The following is a 14,460-nucleotide window of genomic DNA, read 5'->3' as shown; positions in this document are numbered from 1 at the left end:
GGCTTTGGACTAGATGACCCTCTGGATCCCTTCTAAATCTACAGTTCTACAATTCTCCTTTCCCAGTGCCACACCCCATGAAGCTACTCAGGTTGTCTGTGTCCAATATCCCGTTGGCATCCCTCTAAGTACCAGTAGCTGGTCCAACTTGCAGACTCCCCCAGGGCATCCGGTTAGCCTGAGAACAGGATGATGAAGTAGATAGACCTTTGACAAGGCTCATTTTCTTTTATTGTAATATTGTGTAGCCCCGCACGCTTTATAAATCACCATTCCCCAAAAGAGCTCAGGGCTTTCTAAAGTAATAGCATACCTGTATCAGACAACATTATCAAGGCAAGGACAAATAGAAGAACATAACAGGTTTTCATCGTCATGATACAGCAGAGGCAGGATGTTCAGTTGGGAACCGTATCCCTAAAACAAGAGCAACAATAGATAAGGGATATGTTGTTTTAATATCAGGGTCCATAATGGTAGAGGTTCACATGAGCCCCTCCACACTTAAGGGGTGAGGTGGAGAGAGCCACAAAGGCAAGTCCTAACTTTTGACATCACTGTATGTTGTCACCATGCTAACGCAATGTCAAAGGGAGCTCTGTTTGCAAGCCAAGGGATGCCATTTGCAGGAACAGCATACCCTCCCAAGTGGATGAGGTCTGCCAAACTACAAGCATGCCCATTAAGGGGCTTTCAGTGTAGACAGCTTCATTCATAAATAATAATAATAATATTTTTTTATTAGTATCCCACCCTCCCCGGCCAAAGCTGAGCTCATAGCAGCTAACAACAGGTAAAATAGCACAGTGTACATAAAATTGCACCGTCAATTAATTAAAATATATTCTAGAATCAATTTGGAATCAAATTAATGGCAACCAAGGGGTTAGAGTACTATAAAGATTACAGAAGGAAAGAGGGGGTCAGACTGTGCCTTGGCCAAAGGCCTGGCGGAACAGCTCCATCTTGCAGGCCCTGCTGAAAGATGTCAAGTCCTGTAGGGCCCTAGTCTCTTGTGACAGAGAGTTCCACCAGATCGGGGCCACGGCCGAAAAAGGCCTGGCTCTGGTCGAGGCCAGTCTAACCTCCCTGTGGCCCAGGATCTCCAAGAGGTTTTTATTTGAAGACCGTAAGGTCCTCTGTGGGACATACCAGGAGAGGCAGTCCTGTAGATACAAGGTCCTAGGTCGTACAGGGCTTTAAAGGTTTAAACCAGAACCTTAAACTTGATCCTGTACTCCACTAGGAACCAGTGCAGCTGGTATAGCACTGGGTGAATGTGATCCCGCAGTAAGGAGTCTCACTGTGGCATTCTGCACCCACTGGAGTTTCTGGGTCAGTCTCAAGGGCAGCCCCATGTAGAAATAGTTACAATAATCAAGTCTGGAGGTGACCGTCGCATGGATCACAGTGGCAAGATCAGGGTGAGAGAGGTAAGGGACCATCTGTTTAGCACGGCGGAGATGGAAAAATGCTGCCTTTATTGTAGCTGCAACCTGCGCCTCCATAGAAAGGGAGGTGTCAAAGATTACACTGAAACTCTTAACAGACAGCGCTGGCACTAATTGCACCCCTGCAAGAGATGGGTGTTGGCCCCCTCATTATAATTGCTTTTAGCAAAATAAAGCATCTCTCTCTCTCTTTAAGAAGGATGCCTGAAGAGTTCCTACCACAGGCCTGTCATCGAAGGAGGAATTGTGCTGGTTCGTTTGTGGAAAAACATGCACAGTTCATAGCCCTTGGTTTATGGGAACAATTAGGTCAGCGTGAAATATTAAGGGTTTAAATGGAGTGCAACAGCACAAAGAACATCTGTTCTTTTAAATGATTTCCAAATTGATTTGTTACTTTTACCTCTGATTCTTCCTCAAATATGGTATACGTAGGCGTTCTGGAAATTACCCGTTGATGCAAAATCATAAGTTCTCCCTCAGATTTCTAGGACTCCCTGAAAAGATTAGATAACTGTTATATAATATTATATCTGCATAGTATGTAGTAGCTGATCGTTTTTATATGTTTGTGGCACAGTGGCCGTTGCAGAACATTGGAATGGTACAAGTACCTGCAATCACAAATTGGTAGCAGATTTAAACTCTTGCTAGGAGAAACATCTGGGAAGCAAGGGTAAGACATAGCACTATATAACACTAATAAGTATCAATGCAAACTGAAATTAACAACAGTATCAAAATACAGATGAAACTCGGAAAAGTTCATTTATTTCAGTAATTCAACTTAAAAGGTGAAACTAATATATGAGATAGACTCATGACATGCAAAGTGAGATATATCAAACCTTTATTTGTTATAATTGTGATGATCATGGTGTACAGCTGATGAAAACCCCAAATTATCAATCTTAGAAAATTAGAATATTAAATGAAATCAGCAAAACAAGGACTGCAAATAAAGCAACATTGGACCTCTGAGAAGTAGAAGCAAGCATATGTACTCAGTACGTGGTTTGGGCCCCTTTTGCATCAATTACTGCCTCGATGCAGCATGGCATGGATGCTATCAGCCTGTGGCACTGCTGAGATGTTATGGAAGACCAGGATGCCTTGCACAATTAAGTCTCCATCTATTGCAGACTCCTGCTTACTTAATTGCTCACAGGAGTGCTATGGGTTGATTGCTTTTCTGGCCTAGATCATGGGGGGACACACACACCCCAGCCAGGTGAAGCTGATTACAACCGTGCCAGATGAAAGTAGCTGAGCAATTAGGCCTCACCTCCAAATTGCTGGCTACATGAACTGGAAAAACTGTCTGTGGACAAACGTCGGCTCCCTCGGCCAGTAAAGAAGATGAGTGCCACAACCCCAGAGGCGTTCGTGACTGGACTAAACTGCCAGGGGACCTTTACCTTTTTAAGTTTGAAACGGGAAAAGCAAAGCATGTTTCCACATGGTATGCGCAGGAAATTACAGTATTTTCCGCCCCATAGGATGCACCTAGATTTTTGGGGGGGGGAATAAAGAAAAAAAAATGATTTCCCCCCCAGGCGCAGGGCTGGCGCGGGGGAAGCCCGAGCTTCCCCCAACCCCAGCCCCCAGAACAGGCTGCTGCCTGCAAGCCTTGCGAGCCCGGCGGGACCTCCCACTGGGTGCGCGAGGCTTGCGGACATCTGCCCGAAGCACGGGGCATGCTCTGCAGCGTGCCCCGTGCTTTGGGCTGCAGGCTGCTGCCCCAAGCCTTGCGCGCACAGCGGGACCTCCCGCCAGGCGCGCGAGGCTTGCGGATAGCTTCCTGAAGCCTGGAGAGCAAGAGGGGTCATTGCGCACCGACGCCTCTCGCTCTCTAGGCTTCAGCGAAAGCCTGCATTCCCCCCACAGGAAGCACACACGTTTCCCCTTCATTTTTGGAGGGGAAAAAGTGCATCCTATAGGGCGAAAAATACGGTATTTTGTTCTGCTATTGTATCTAGTCAAAGAGACTGTGCAGGCTCTTGAAGCACTGACAATAAAATTCTTCATAAACCTGTAAGATCGTGAATGGGTATGGGAGAAAAGTACATACTATTGCATCTTGCTACCCCCAGCAGAAGAAACAATAGTTGTATATTAATGATGACGGCAGGGTTTTCTAAGGTGATCTAGGGATCTTGGATAATTAATGACAGCAGAGGGTGAGACAAAGAGAGAAACCCAACCGTTCTGAAGGGCTTATTTACCCAAACTTTCACCTGTGTTGCTACAGCTATTTATTCAACTTTGGACTACACCTAGAATAAAATTTAGGGTCACTCCCACTTGAACCCTCATAGAGGTGGTCTTCGTTTTCTATGCCTGGTTCAGGAGCATTTTGGTGTCATCTCTAACTTGACTGAGTACAGAAGTAGAAACATCTCCACCCAAATTCTCCTGAACCATGCCTAGAAAATGAAGACTAATCCAGAACGCGGCAGCCAGACTGGTGACTGGGAGCGGCCGCTGAGGCCATATAACACTGGTCTTGAAAGACCTACATTGGCTCCCAGTACATTTCCGAGCACAATTCAAAGTGTTGGTGCTGACCTTTAAAGCCCTAAACGGCCTCGGTCCAGTATATCTGAAGGAGCGTCTCCACCTCCATCGTTCTACCCGGACACTGAGGTCCAGCACTGAGGGCCTTCTGGCAGTTCACTCACTGCGAGAAGCCAAGTTGCAGGGAACCAGGCAGAGGGCCTTCTCGGTAGTGGCGCCCTCCCTGTGGAACGCCCTCCCACCAGATGTCAAAGAGAACAACAACTACCAGACTTTTAGAAGACATCTGAACGCAGCCCTCTTTAGGGAATGTTTGATGTATTATAGTATTTTAATATTTTTTGGGAAGCTGCCCAGAGTGGCTGGGGAGGCCCGGCCAGATGGGCGGGGTATAAATAATAAAATTATTATCATTATTATTAAGACTACCTCTATGAAGGCCCAAGTGGGAATGACCTTCAATTTTATTTTGTTCACTTACTAGTTCAGAAAGTGCAAATTAGAAAAGCTTGCAAACCAAATGGATTTTGCCCCACTCCTAATTGGGACATACATTTTTTATTAATATTATTGCTCTTAAACTACACAAGAAGAGGTCAAACTTACATAAGAAGATCGCTGCCGGATCAGGCCAAAAGCCCATTTAGTCCAGCATCTTGTTCTCACCGTGGCCACCACATGCCAGTGAGAAGCCCAATGGCAGGAGTTGATTCCAACACCCCTCTCCCCACTTGCAATACCCAGCAATAGAAATTGAGATACATTCCACCTCCGACAGTAGAGGTTTGACATATCCTGGCTTCTGCTAGTGTAGCACCCTGCTTGTGGTTAACGCTTAGCTGGAATGAAATATTCAACGCAGCAATAGAGAAATTAAAATAATAATTTATTTGTCAGACAAATAAATATGAGGCACAGTGGTATATGGTTACCAAGCTCTGGCCTGGCCTCCTGCCATTATGGCCAGCACTTATATTCCCTCAGCTCAGCCCCCTTGCTCCTCCTTTGGCTGCCTCTGTCCAATCAGCCTGGTTAAAATTCCTATTGGCTGTTTGCTAGAACCAATCATAAAAGATACACCCATTTCCTATTACCTTTTATGGGAGACAAAGAGCTATATTTCCTTCTATTTATAATTGGCAAACAGCCATTAACCTCTACAAGGCACCTTAATTACCAGATAACCTTTTGCCCTAGACTAGGCGCCTTAACTAACATTTCATCTTTTGCCCTATTGCCCTATTCACTCCAAAACAGATGGTGGCTAATTTTATCTGAACAGATCTTTTTGTTCACCTTCCCACACATTATCAATGAAAGATCTCCTTCCTTGGAGGTCATTAAGCAGAGGCTTGACAACCATATGTCAGGAGTGCTCCGATGGCGTCTCTCTGTCTGGCAGGGGTCCGGACCCAATGGCCCTCGTGGTCTATTCCAACTTCTTCTATGATTCTATAATTTCTTACTTTCTAAATCCTTTGCATAATTACATTTAAGCCAATATTTCATACATAACATATATAGATTTTTAGAAGCAAAGATCTTGTCTAAGTAAAAAAAGAACTTAGTAAAAGCTAAGTTCTATAAGTTCTCTAAATTCTCTGAAGCTTCAAAGCAGCTTCAGAGAGAGAGAGGCCTCTTCCCTAGCCAGCTGCTGTTTGTATTAGCTCTTGCCCTTTTAACCTTAGGAAGATGTGGCTCAAGTTTAATGGGAGGCACAATAATTAATTGTATTTTTGCAACCTTGATTGTATTCTATAATTTGTATGGTCAGTGTGACCTTTTGCTCCCAGCCTGTTTTATGACCGCAATAAACCAAAGGGGCCTCTGACAAAGACCTTGCCTGCTGGTGTCCTGTCTCGAAAGGAAACATTTGTGAATTTAAGCTCATTTTTGGAATACAGGAATCTGATCAAAATATAAGCCTTGATAAAAATGCAGGCTATGATCAGATGCCTCACTAGGGGTTGATTTAAAAAGGAGTAAGTTGCCAAGCAGAGGACAGAGGACGAGATGGTTGGACAGTGTTCTCGAAGCCACAAACATGAGTCTGACCAAACTGCGGGACGCAGTGGAAGATAGGAGTGCCTGGCGTGCTCTGGTCCATGGGGTCACGAAGAGTCGGACACGACTAAACGACTAAACAACAACAATTTGCGTCGACATGCAATTCGTTCGTATGTAGCTAATCTGTCCATATTATCAAGCCATGTGCTCGATGGAATCTTTTTGCGGCTCTCCCAATTCATCAAAACAAGTTTTTTTTGCTCCTAATATAGCACAGTACATCCATTTTTTTTTACCCCTTGAAATCTCCCACGTTTCCGGAATATAATTGAGAATTCAATTCAGTTCCCCTAAATAACAATTTCTTTTTATTACTCTCGCTATAAATATCCTCACCTCGCACCAAATGATCTTATCATCAGGCAGTTAATCATCATATGTACTAAGTTCGCATTTTTACTCCCACATCTCCAGCAGTTGTCTGCACTTGTTATTTTCTTTCTTTATTTTTATTTTTTTTGAAAATTTATTTAATCATTTTTTGATACAGAGAACAACCGTAAAAGACACATACAACAAAAACCTGGGGGAGGGGGGATATCTATGAAGATCCAATTCTTGGGGGCAGGGAGTGAATCAAATGTACACATTATTTTATTTTTTATTTTGGCCTGGGCACCGCATAGTCCTTTCTTCCATCTGGACCCAATCAAGTACAGGGGAGGTGGGAGTATCCTTCAAGTCACAAGAGACTCTGTGCATAAAAGAAGCTGCCTGTCAAACCAAATTCAGCCGGTGATACTTTCATCACTCTCTCTAATACACAACTCCAATTGCTCATTCAATCGCTTATTGGAAAAGGGCATCTGTGTTTTCCTGGGAGAAGGTAGGAGTGGGCTGGGGATAACTTGGGCTGCAAGGAGAGTCTTTCCAGCACAACCTTCAGTTGAGCCCAGTGTCAAATTTGCAGGGTTGAGTCCCAAGTTGGAAGAAACAGATTTCTACATGAAACCTTTAAAAGGTAGTGGGGGGGGGGGGAGTAAACAACAGGGAATGCTTACTGGTTAATGCTCTTAATATCCTCCACATACCTCTGAAATAGTTTTCCATGGCAGTTTTGAAAGCTCTGCATCTGAGAGGGACAGAGTAGGAAAGTGAAGGATGCATACCATCACATTCCTATCCTAGATCTTATGGTATGTCATAGTTACTCCATCTCTTCAGGAAGCCATGAAAACAAGGAAGATCTGGGAGAGAACATTGTGCCCAGAGCACTTTATTGGCACACGATCTGTTAGGATTCTTGCTCCGTGCTTGTAGTCATGGGATTGTTGTCTATCACATGACGGTGTATGTTTTCATTCCACATAGTGGGAAGTGACGGAGACAGGATGTTTTGATGTTACTGTGTTCTGTGATGTAGGACATTTGTCCTCTGTCCTTTCTCTTTGCTGTCTGATGAGAAAGAGGAAGAAGCTGAGGTACAATGTATTATATATAAACAAAGTAGATTAGCCAAAATGCTGTGCTGCTGAATTTGTTATGTGAACTGCTAACACTCTGCAGTATCCTAGAGTGTGCTAATGCAACTTGGCATCAGTCGCTGTGATGTTAGGGCTGGAGAAAGCTTTTGAAGCTCCCGAATGACTTACCAGGAGGGAGAGAACATGCCAGTTGGACATGTGTCTCTGCCAGGGTCCTATACGCGAGTAGGAGAATCCTAACATGATCACCCCCCCCCAAAAAAAAAAACCACCTCTGATAATGCTACACATATAGTTGTTGAGGAAAAGGCAGCAGTAGAAGCAACAGACTATACAATTCTATGAATCTATGAATCTACATAAGATCTAAAGAACAAACATACAGGCAAGATTTTTTTTTGTTAAAAAATGGCTAGACAGAGAATCTGGGTTGACCATGGTAAGAGCTATGAGTTGTTTATTAATAGAGCATATGGCTTTAGATTGCTCTGTTTCATGGTTATATTGCATCTTTAAGTTTACTAGTCTTATATCTTCTTGTATTGTTCTTAATCATCTTTGTATCTTACAGTAATACTGCTATGTAAGATGGGTGTATAAAAAACTTTAATCATCATCATCATCATCTGTTCCTGGAAACAAATTGGTAGGCCCAGAATGTTCTCAGGTGCAGCCTGTTCTTAAATTCTAATTTAGCATCTGGCTTACTTTTGCGGGAGAACTTGGATTTCTACTAAGAAATAAATACAGTAGATCCAACAAGCTTAAACTATGCTTGCCAGCATTATATTTTTTTAAAAAAAATATTGTCTGCTGTTACTCTTCTTTTAAGTATATTTTTTTTTATAATATTTTTTATTAAACAGCTTTTATATTAACACAAACAAAACATACAAAAACAAACCACACACGTTAACAGAACAAAAAACAAGTACCATTTCATGTCCTAATTTCTTAGACCTTACTTCCTCGACTTCCTCTTGCTTCCCGTTTCTGTATTCCAAGTTCTTACAATTATTCAGCGAATCTTCCCTTATTTTATTATAGATTTATGTTAATCATCCTTATTCTCTCTGTCTTAACCATTACTAATAGTAACCATTTATTTTATTTTAAGCCCAACATCATTCTAACTGTCATTAATTTTATAGTATTTCTTTAAGTAATCCTTAAACTTCTTCCACTCCTCTTCCGCCGCTTCTCTTCCCTGGTCTCGGATTCTGCTCGTCATTTCTGCCAAACCCATGTAGTCCATCACCTTCATCTGCCATTCTTCCAGTGTGGGTAGATCCTGTGTCTTCCAGTACTTTGCAATAAGTATTCTAGCTGCTGTTGTAGCATACATAAAGAAAGTTATATCCGTCTTTAACACCCCCTGGCCGACGATACCCAAGAGAAAGGCCTCTGGTTTCTTTGGGAACGTATATTTAAATACCTTTTTAAGTTCATTATAGATCATTTCCCAGAATGCCTTAATCTTCGGGCACGTCCACCAGAGGTGAAAGAATGTACCTTCCTTTTCTTTACATTTCCAACATTTATTATCAGGCAAATGGTAGATCTTTGCAAGCTTGACCACCTATAAATCATTTTCATTATGTTTTCTCTTAAGGCGTTACACGCCGTAAACTTCAACCCGGTGGTCCACAACTTTTCCCAATCAGCGAACATAATGTTATGACCGATGTCCTGAGCCCATTTAATCCTACTTGATTTTACTGTTTCATCTTGTGTATTCCATTTCAGCAGCAGATCATACATTTTTGACAAATTCTTAGTACTAGATTCTAACAGTTCAGTCTCTAATTTTGATTTTTCCACCTGGAAGCCTATTTTACTGTCTAATTTAAACACTTCATTTATTTGATGATAATGTAACCAGTCTCTCACCTTCCCTTTTATTTTTTCAAAACTCTGCAATCTCAATTTGTCCCCTTCTTTTTCCAAAATTTCCCAATATCTTGGCCATTTCGACTCCATATTTAGCTTTTTGACTGCCTTGGCTTCCATTGGTGATAGCCATCTTGGAGTCTTATTTTCCAGCAGGTCCTTATATCTAACCCAGACATTTAATAGTGCTTTTCTGACAATATGATTTTTGAAACTTTTATGCGCTTTAACCTTGTCATACCACAAATATGCATGCCACCCAAAAATATTGTTAAATCCTTCCAAATCCAAAATGTCTGTGTTTTCAAGAAGCAGCCATTCTTTTAGCCAGCAGAAAGCTGCCGCTTCATAGTACAATTTAAAGTCTGGCAGGGCAAACCCCCCTCTTTCCTTTGAATCCGTTAATATCTTGAATTTTATTCTGGGCTTCTTGCCCTGCCAGACAAATTTAGATATATCTTTCTGCCACTTCTTGAAACAATCCATTTTGTCCATAATTTGTAATGCTTGAAACAAAAACAACATTCTTGGCAATACATTCATCTTTATGACTGCAATTCGACCTAACAAGGAAAGCTTCAGATTTGACCAAATCTCCAGATCTTTTTTCACTTCTGTCCAAGTTTTTTCATAGTTATCTTTGAATAAATTCACATTTTTAGCTGTCATGTTCACACCCAAATATTTCACTTTTTTAACCACAGTCAACCCCGTCTCATTCTGAAACCTTTCTTTTTCAGTCTGTGTTAAATTTTTCTCCAATACCTTAGTCTTTGACTTATTCAATTTAAATCCTGCCAATTGACCAAACTCTTGAATTATTTCCAAAACTCTTTTTGTGCTAGCTTCTGGCTCTTGCAATGTGAGTACTAGGTCATCTGCAAATGCTCTCAGTTTATATTGTTTAGCTCCGACCTGAATCCCTTTAACCAACTGGTCCCTCCTGATCATATTAAGCAAAACCTCGAGGACCGATATAAAGAGTAATGGGGAGATAGGGCACCCCTGTCGTGTCCCTTTTTCAATCTTAAACTCTTCTGTTACCACATTATTTACAATTAGTTTAGCTTTCTGTTCAGAATATATTGCACCTATACCATTTTCGAACCCTTGGCCTACCCCCATCCCCCGGAGGTTCTTCAACATGAAACTCCAAGAAATATTGTCAAAGGCTTTCTCGGCGTCCACAAATATCAAAACAGCCTTAGTGTTTATATTCACTTCCAACTTCTCCAAAATGTCAATTATATTCCTTACATTATCCGACAAATGCCTTTTCGGGAGAAAGCCCGCCTGGTCTCCATGAATCTCCTCCATCAAAACTCTTTTCAGTCTCTTTGCTAAAACATCAGCAAAGATTTTGTAATCCACATTTAGTAAGGAGATGGGTCGGTAGTTCTTAAGTTGGGTCTTTTCAGTCTCTGTCTTTGGTATAAGTGTAATGTAGGCCTCTCTCCACGTATCGGGTGCCCTTCTCCCCTCCATAATCTCATTGCAGACTTCCTTCAGAGGTTGTATAAGCCCTTCCTTCAAAACTTTATAGTATTTGGAAGTCAATCCATCCGGTCCCGGTGATTTGCCCAACGCCATGTTTTGAATGGCATCTTCTATTTCCTGTGCTGATATCTCCTGGTTCAAAATTGTCTTACTTTCCTGGGAGATCTTTTTCAGCCCATTTTTCTCGAGGAATTGTTGTATGTCTTTATCTTTCTGCGGCCCTTGTGTGTACAATTGTCTAAAGTAGCTCTGGAAACAGTTCCTAATTTCCACTGGGTTGCATATGTTCTTTCCATCCACTTCTAAATTTGTTACCGTGTTGAGTTTTTGTCTCTTCTTTATTTGCCAAGCCAATAACTTGCCACATTTATCTGCCGATTCGAAGGTCTTTTGCCTCATTTGTTTAATTTTCCATTCTATTTCTTGATTCATCAGTTCCATGTATTGTGTTTGATACAATTTGATTTCTCTTAAAATCTCTTGTGATTTTGGCTTCAATCTTAGTTTCCTTTCCCCTTCTTTTATCTTTTCCAAAATTTTCTCTTTCCTCTCATTTTGCTTTCTTTTCTTTATTAAATTTTGTTGTATCAAAAACCCTCTCATCACGGCTTTGCTTGCGTCCCATACTATTCTTTTTTCTACTTTAGTCCTTAAGTTGGTTTCAAAATAATCTTTCAAAGTTTTTTGGGCCTTCTTACAAATCTCCTCGTCTCTAAATAAGGTGTCATTCATTCTCCATCTGAAGGAACCAGTTGTTGTTTGCTTCATCACCATCTTGACTGCGTTGTGGTCGGAGAAGGTTTTTGGGCAGATTTCCACTTTCTTTATATTCGACGCCATACTGCTAGACACCCAAATTTGGTCAATCCGTGTCCATGTCATTTTGGCTTCAGAAAAGAAGGTTCCCTCTCTTTCTAATGGGTGTTTTGTTCTCCAGATATCAATCAAGTCCATATTGTCAGTCATTTCAAAGAAAGTTTTTGGTAGTCTTCCGTCTTTTGTGACTACCTGTCTTTGTGCTTTGTCCATATTTGTTGAAACTACTCCATTCATGTCTCCCATCATAATCAGTTTGTAATCCATATAGTCCATTAAAATCTCATGCAACTTCTTAAAAAATTCTGCTTTCCCTTCATTTGGTGCATATATCCCCACTATCACAAATTTTTCTCCTTGAAATTGAATTTCAATTGCCAGAAATCTTCCTTGATCATCTTTAAAGATTTGTTTTGGCTGCAAATTTTCCTTTGCGTAGATCACCACTCCTCTTTTTTTAACTTTATCTGAAGATATAAATTCTTGTCCCAATCTCTTGTTTATTAACAATTTTCTATGTGTTCTTGTCACGTGGGTCTCTTGTAAACAAATCAAGTCCAATTGGTCTTTCTTTAAAGCATGAAATATATTTTTCCTTTTTCGGGGGTTGTTTAGACCATTACAATTCCAAGTTAGAAGTTGCAAAGCCATGATGGGGTTATTTAGTTCCTCCTACAGCTCCCAATTGTTGTTCGTCCTTTGTCGGTGGTTCTGTATCCGTATCTAATCTTGAAGGATGTCCTTCTCCTGGATGGGTCTCTTTCTGTAGGTCTTCTTCGTGTTCTCCCAGGAACTTGTCTTTATCACTCACTGTTTTTATTCTTCTTTTCTTCCCCTTATATTTAAAAGACAGGCCTTGGGGAAACTCCCACCTAAATAGTATGTAGTTCCTCTTCAGTAGTGTCACCAGATCCTTATAAGGACCTCTTGCATCCAAGATACTTTTAGGGATATCTTTAAAAATCTCAATGTGAAAATCCTCGATTCGAAGGGTTGTTTGGTAGTGCAGGTTCAATATTTTATCTCGCTCTTCTTTGGATCTTAGAGTTATCAAGCAGTCTCTGGGTCTATTCTTCTTCTGTCTTATTCCCAACCTAAATGCACTCTCTATTTTGAACTCTTCTTCTTTCAGATCTTGTTTCCAAAAATCAGAAAACTCTTTTGTCAAATAATCCACCAAGTTGTCTCCCTCCTTTTCCGGCACAAGTCTAATCCTCAGATTTTTCTCCTTGCGTTGCATATCCTGCATAGAAAATGTCAGTTCATACTCATCCAGTTTCCTGTACACCGGTGGAAGTTTCCCTTCAACAACAGTGGCAATTTCCTTAGCTTCTTCAGCTATCTTTCGCGTTGTAGATGAATCTTCCAGTAGTTTCCCAATTGCTTCTGCATTAGAGTTCACTTTATTCCCAAGGTCAGTTATACTTTTAGTATTTAAATCAATTTTCCCAGAAATTTCTTCAATTTTCTTGTTTGTTTCAGCACCTTGTTTCTTTAATTCCTCTAGAGAATCACTTATTTTTCCCAAGGCCTTTGTAAACGCTTCTTCCGAAGACATTGTTTTGACTCTTGCCTTTGTGACAGCTGCAGTTCCTGAGGCCCCTGATACAGAGGCCCTTCTTTGCATAGAAGAATCCACTTTGTATTGTCTACCAGATCTCAGAGTTGTTTCTTGTGAATCTTCTTTCTGTTTACCATCTGCCATAACAAAGTCTTTCGTTCAAGGTCATTCCCACATTCTTACGCTGTCAATAAAGAGAAGCTCTCAGGTTTTAACTGTCCCAATCCTCTAGAGGGCGTAAAGTCTGTTCCTAAGCTTCCAATTGTTCCCACACTTCCAAAAAGCAAAAGCCCTCCAAGTCCTTTTCTTTTTAAAAGATCCGAATCGATAGTGTCCTGCAAATAACTTACAATGTAGCCAAATACGATGTTTCAAGTTGAGAGTAGCCAAAGTCTGTATATCAGTTACTTTCTAGCCTTTTTTGTAACGACCGTCCTTGGCCGGTTCCTTTCCTCCGGCAGTCCGACCCCCAGGTAGATAAGCAGCGGTAAATAGTTCAATCTCCTTTAAATCAGGCAGGGAATCCCTTTAAAATCTTCTTCCCCCCCTCTCCTGCCTTCTGGGGGGGGGGAGTTCTTTGCTTGGTGTTGGGTTTCTAAACTCATAAACTCTCCTGTCAAAAGTTACAGCTTAGCTGTCTTTCGCTTTAATCTTGCTGCAGGACGGAAAGCAGACTTCCTTTTTAATGCTTATCCGTCTCGGTGCCCAAATTCCTTGATTTAGTGTCCAATTTTTAATGCAAGCCCAATCCTACTCACGGAAAGTTGCTCTTTTTTAAGTCCAAAATCCTCGGAAGAAGTCAGCGCTCTCCGCTAATGGCGACGCGGCTTCGCTTCGCAGGCTGGGTGAGAGCGACTCTCAGCACCGCTCCCCGCACCCTCGGCTGATCTGTAGCCTTTAAAAAGGCTATTTCACGACGTCGGGGGGGGGCAAAGGTGCCCGCCGAGTCTCCAGTTCACAGGCTACGCGCCTGTGACTTTTAAGGGTCCTTGCTCCGCCGTGAGCTAGGGACCCGAACCCGCGAAGCAGATCTCTCCCGGAGCTCCGGGAGAAATCCGCCATTCAGCGCTGGCGCTAACCCGGAAGTCTACTCTTCTTTTAAGTATAGAGTTCCAAGCTGAACATCCTGCTTCTGCCATATCATCATGATGAAAACCTGTCAGCTACTTTTTCTGCTTTCCTTGATAATCTTTCCTGTTCCAGGTATGTTATTACGTAAGGGAGCCCTAAGGTATGT

The sequence above is a fragment of the Podarcis filfolensis genome (assembly GCF_964270895.1).
Source record: "Podarcis filfolensis genome assembly, chromosome: 3".
Classification (NCBI taxonomy): Eukaryota; Metazoa; Chordata; class Lepidosauria; order Squamata; family Lacertidae; genus Podarcis; species Podarcis filfolensis.
This window is presented reverse-complemented; position numbering follows the sequence as displayed.